Here is a 6258-nt window from a genome sequence, read left to right on the forward strand (position 1 = left end):
TTAGCCCTCTCCAAACTTGACTTTGTGTCTGTGTCCCCATTTATATTTGTGTCCAGTACATTTGTATCCAATTTCATGGTTGTCATTATCCATGTCTTCTAATTCGTTATCTGGCTCTTTGTTTTCTTCTTCTACCTGTGTCACTTCTTTTGATGTGGAATCTAGATTTACTAGTGTATCTTCAAGTTTTTCTTGTGATTTTATAGATTCATCTGAAGAAGAAGCTTGTTCTTCTTCATCTTCTTTCAGACTCTCTGCATCTTCATTTATTACTGGAGTAGCTCTCTTTGTCTTTTACTCTCCAATGCCTCGTCTTTTTCGTGACTATCTCTGATATGTTTTGGTGATCCACAGTATCTGCAGGTTCATCTGGCTCTGACACTACAATCTCACCAGGAACTTCTTCAGTTCTTCTGGGTTAAAGTCCTTGTTGGTTTCTATTGTTCCCGGGGCCACACATTCATTACCGGCATCAGACACCTTAAGAGTTTCTCCTCCGCAGTTTTATCTTCTTCACTTGGGCCAAGTCCTTTATCAGAAAGCTTATCACTGATTTGGTCCTCAACAGGTTTGGTTTCCATGTTTTCTTTAACAGACTCAAGGGTTGGAGGAAGTTGGAGGCACGTTGTCATCCTCTGAGCTAGCCACGCTGACATCTGATGGTGCATGCTTGTGCCCAGGAGCCACCACAGGTGTATCGGGTTCTTCCTCCTCCTCCTCCTCTTTGCTATCCTCAAGCTCTTTTTTGACTTCAGCTTTGGCCTCAGCTATGAGCTTTCTAAGAGGTTTGCTATGAGTTACACTGGTGACGAAAGGCTGCTGTAAAAGCTGTGCTGAACTCCACCTGTTGTCCACATTCTTATCAAGAGCTTTCCACAGGAAGTTATTAAATTCTGGCGACCAGCTAGAGGGATTCATGAAAGTGGGTGGTTTGGACTTTTCTATTCGTATATAGTCGTTGGGACGATTGTTGGAAGTTTCGCACATCACCACCTCAGGTCCCATCCAATATGGAGTGCCTATGAAAGAATCTCTTCTCTGTATCGTCATGGTACACCCCAAAGTCAGCCAGTTTTGCATCTCCATACAAGGAGAGGAGAATGTTTCGAGATTTCAAGTCTCTGTGGATGACCTTGTTCTCATGGAGGCAAATCAAGGCTTTCAAAGTCTCTTTACACACCACCCGGATCTGGGGCTCAGTCAGGGATCTCTCCAATTCAAGCATGATGGCATCGTCCGCACCATCGGCACAGAACTAAATCAGAATCCAAAGTTTGCCTTCAAAATAAAAGGCGTCCAGCAGTTCGACAATGTGATTTTGGTTGCAGGTAGCCAGAATATCAATCTCGACAATGTAGTCTTCCAGTTCATCTTCTGTCATTGTGTCAATAACCTTAGCAGCTGTGAGGGTCCCATTCAGTTTATTCTGGACCTTGTACACTTTACCAAACGCTCCATCTCCCAGCTCCCCAACAATCTCCCAGATGTCCTCTGGATTGACATCTCTGTGTACATGCTCATAATGCTTCTTCTTTTTATCAGGCCCAAACTTGAATATCTTCCAAAAATTGAAGAAAGACATCGCTCTTTTTTAAGGTGTACAACTGTGCTGTGGATGAGGTGAAAATATAGTGGTTCTTCCCGACGGGGAGCTGAAATGGTGACACTTATTCAGAATCACATCATAGCCTAGCTGCCACAGGACGCTGGCAGAGGAGAGGAGTTCGCTGTTCGCAAAAGTGTTTCCATTTTATATAAACTAAAATAGTTAGAAACCGAAAATATTTACTGCAAAATCACATTTGGGGAGATATGTTTATTGTCTAACGCGAACAAAGAAAAGTTTAGGCTGACGACATAGAAGTTAGCGGATAAACATCAAGCTAGCATGTGCTTTCGTATCATATATATATATATATATATATATATATATATATATATATATGTACATAGTGGAAAGTGGTAACAGGCTTAAGCTCTCTTTCTGGAGACATGGCCTGGTGCTTGTTGCAACTTTGTGACTTTGACGCTTACTTCAATACTGAACAGTGCATTGAAGTAATCTGGTATTTTGTGGAGAAGACGAGCTCCACACTGCTCTTTGTTATCATGTCACTCTATGTTTGAAAGAATGTGGTGATTGGCTTATCACATGCAAGGTCAGATTAAAATCTATGTAAACTTGAAGGAAGCATGAGCGTTATGCTGGATCAAATAAAATTAGATTTTTATGGTTTCCCGAATAGAACGTGATACATGATCCACACATATACAGCACCTTTTCAACCATGTCTAGGTCCTACAAACTGCTTCAGAAAATTACTCTTCACCATTTCTCGTAAGTGTTTAAAAAGTGGCACTACTGAACTTCCCTAACGACTTTATACTTTATATAAAAGTATACTTCACACCAAATACTATCTAAAGTTATTGAAGCTGCTGATGTTGGTCTTTTCGGGCAGAGAGACAAGTGTGGTTAACTGCAGACATTATGGGGCTATGTGTTAAATGCAGGGTCTTGGTAAAAACCCCTGCCAGCTCTACCTCTGATCACTCTCAGAGGACCCCTCCAGTCTCCCCGTCTGGTCTGATAACCAGTCTGATAAATAATAAACATTTTTCCCTTTTCTTTTAGTCCAAAAAAGTACAAGTTCATCATTAAGATTGTTTAAATTTAATGAAATATCTTTTTAGAAAACATGAATAACCTGAAATTTCTTTACAAACATTAGTTGAGTTTCAAACATATTTAGCTTTAGTTATACATTTACATATTTTATTTATTTACATATTTGTTGCATTTTTTTATTTCTTTTTTATTTATATTTTTTATAATATTTTAATATATATTTTTTATATTAAATAGATTTATCAGATAAATGTCATACCTTTTATAAAATTTTTATCCACATTTTAAAATTTATATATATATTTATACATTTGTTTTGTGCACATTAAACATAATTTTCATGATTTTTTTTTTACTTTGTAAAGTTTATACACTTTATAATTTGTACTTTATATTTTATTTTATTTATTTTATTTTTATGTAATTTATTTATTTACATATTTTATTTATTTTACACATTGCACACATTTTACTTATTTACACATTTATTATAACATAAATCACAACAGTATTTTCACATGTATCTCAAACTAAAAAAAATTCTTTTCACCTTTGATTAGAGTAACTAAATCAGTAGCTAAAGATTGTTTTAGCAAGAAGTTTTTTTTAATGGTACATACATGTACAGTTCCACATCTGCAGTAATCCTGACCACCTGACCTGATTCACCTCATAATACAAACAAGTTTCTCCAGTCTTGGAATGTTTTAGATTTAATTATAAAATTGCAACCTCACATAAACAAATCGGCTATTACTGTTACTTTAATTAAAATATTGCAGTGAAAGTTTTTATATCATTTTCACGTTTACCAAATACATCCTGTGAGCCAGACTGGGCCCTCCATTGTGTTTCAAGGTTCATTAGTTCATTGTGTTAAATAAGTGGTGTTGCTAATTCTCAGATCATGTGTCATCCAAATGAAAAAGAAGAACCAGGCAAACTTTAGATTATGTAAAAATAATGTAGTAAACATAATGAAAACATGTTTATTAACTTTGCAAACAAACTATTCATTGCAAATCTACTTGGATTTTTTTTTTTTTTTTTTTTTTTACTTACACAATTTAAATATACTGCATTTCTGTTTTGACTTTTTATGCAAAGATACATGAAACGTAGGTTCATATGTAAATGTATAATTCATATGAGAATAAAAACATGTGACTGTTTTAAAAACATACAAAAAATAAAGTTTGCGTCAGATGAGTGGATCCAGACTTTGCCAGCATTATCTCAATGTACCTTTTTGATCATATTAGAACAAGCAGCCATGTAACACCAAAGCCACATCAAGCATCAAGCTGAGCAAACATCAGTTATATTACATTAAAGTTCAATTTATTATTTATATCAAAAAGACTGTATTATCCCTTTAAGTTAATCCCTTTAAGTTAAACAGTTAGCTTCAAACACTGTTGTATAATGACATTATGATTTCTTTGTGATCTAGATATTTAAATATTAAAAAATAATAATATTATATACAAATTTGAAGTCATCATATTCCCTGCAAGATATGCAAGGAATGTGGAAATCAAAATTCATCTTAATTAAGCTATTTTCATTTTCATTAAATACATATTTTATATAACATGTACGACGCTCAGATAAGTAGCAAGCTTTTACTGTAAAAAGAGGCCCTTAGCTTGTTGTTGAAAGGCCAGTTAGGGAAACATTAGACCTTAAATATTAATGCAGTAATATGGCATTGTTAGAATGCTTACTGAGCTGTGAGCTCCAGGCCTGCTGGGTTATTTGTCACACTCCAGAAACCTCACAGCAGCCAGGGAAAAAAAAACCTCCATGACCAGCATAGCCTTTTCACCTGAAAAAAAATATTTACCACTTCTTGTAACTAGAAGCTTGAAATCAATTTGTTTTGAAAATAAAAAATATAAATATAAAATGTCATCTTTCTTCTGCAAAATGGACCTGGACAAACATCACTTCAGCTGATACTTCAAATCTATTTTGAGAAGTATGACATGAAGCCAAAATACTAATGAAATGTTTGTATTCAGGCAGACACCAACTGAGATTTGCGAATCAAAAACAGGTACAAAATGCATTAAACTCAATTGTCAATGCAGCCTCCTCTCTGTGTGAATCTTCCAGCAACAGATGGCCAATGAAGAAATCAGCAACACATTTATTTTTTCTCTGTCCTTTATTTTAACAAAAATGTGTCAGAGTTGGATGGCTACCCATGCACACATATTTTAGCGTATATTGATTTTGTTCCAAGGAGGCATTGTAATCTTACATCACTTAATAATGCTTTCTTGAATATGTGTGTGAAAGAGTGTTAGCAAGTGTAAATGACAGGATGTTACATTGGAACTTGACATGTGACTGATTGGATATGAAAAAAGATGCAGATATAAAATCAACAACTTGCATGCTTGCAGATGGTCTTAGATGAGAAAGAAGTGTTTTGCATGGTGTGGAAAGGTTCTGTGACACAGGTGGTGAGGTTGGGTTAGTGAGAGCATGTGGTGAGAGGGAGGTCAGTGATGCTAGTTCCATCGATTGCAGGCTTCCTGACAAGTGTTCAGTGATTTCCTGTCCCTGGCAGAAATATTGTGCTTGTTAATCCATTTGAGTCAGAGCAGCCAGGGGGCTCAGTGAAAGAGGCAGAGGCAGAGTCTGCCTCTGCATGCGCGAGGATGTATGCATGTGTGCTGCTTGGAAATGGTACATTGGGGGGGGAGTCAACGCAAACAGGATGCTAATGAGCCTGCACTAATCAATGTGTGCCTAATCAGCTATTCAGCTCCGAGTGGCCACAGGAAGGATAGAGGAGAGGAGCGGACAGTGTTGGGAGGAGTTCATGAGAAAGTGCAGGCACAACCTCAGATTCATTCCCTCTGTTGAGAACATTGGCTCTTAGGAACTCCATCGTGAATGCAGATTTACTTTCCTGCAGACATGAAGCAGCTTATGTGTTGTTAGATTTCTGAATCAGCAGAGTTGCTACTTCACTCTTCTAGAAATAATTTAATGATACTGTAGATGACATTATGATTTGTGTCCACTTATGCGCACACATAGTGTATTACCTAACACACACATTATAAAGGATGCGCAATAACTGACAACTGGATAGCATAATCATCATCATCTTGCATCTTGTACTGAGCTCCAAATGTATGTCCCTGTGCTAGATAAATATGCTAGAAATCTGTCAGCATCTTCTGTTTTTCAGGCTTTGACTTATATATAAGCTACAACATGAAACCACTTACAGGTAACGTGAATTCCACATATATGTTACTTTTAAACTTGTTGCTTACCTAAACAGCAGTGATCTCTCCAAAAACTACTTAGAAAGGGTTCAGAGAACATGTCAAAAAGTCTTTTTCTCAGTTTTTCTCCTGGCTTCTAAACTTCCCAGACAATAATTTAATAGGATCTGATGGCATCTGTGGATAACAAGTCGAATCCACAGAGAATCTTTGGGCACAGTTCACAGAGCCCAAAGGATCTGTTGACATCTCCACTGGTCAGAGCTACTTTTGCTGCGTGAGGAGGACCTACTTTAGGCAGGTGGTCATAACAAAATAGCTTTTTTCGCAAACTATGGAAGTAATCCCGGAAAATGACCTCTTGGTGGAAAGAAATTTTCT

General features: G+C 36.6%; 1 pseudogene; it reads right to left on the reverse strand.

The window, feature by feature from the left end:
- Nucleotides 1-262: 262 nt before the first annotated feature.
- Nucleotides 263-1582, reverse strand: LOC121630415 (annotated as a pseudogene).
- Nucleotides 1583-6258: the final 4676 nt, after the last annotated feature.

Source organism: Melanotaenia boesemani, chromosome 19 (assembly GCF_017639745.1).
Source record: "Melanotaenia boesemani isolate fMelBoe1 chromosome 19, fMelBoe1.pri, whole genome shotgun sequence".
NCBI lineage: Eukaryota > Metazoa > Chordata > Actinopteri > Atheriniformes > Melanotaeniidae > Melanotaenia > Melanotaenia boesemani.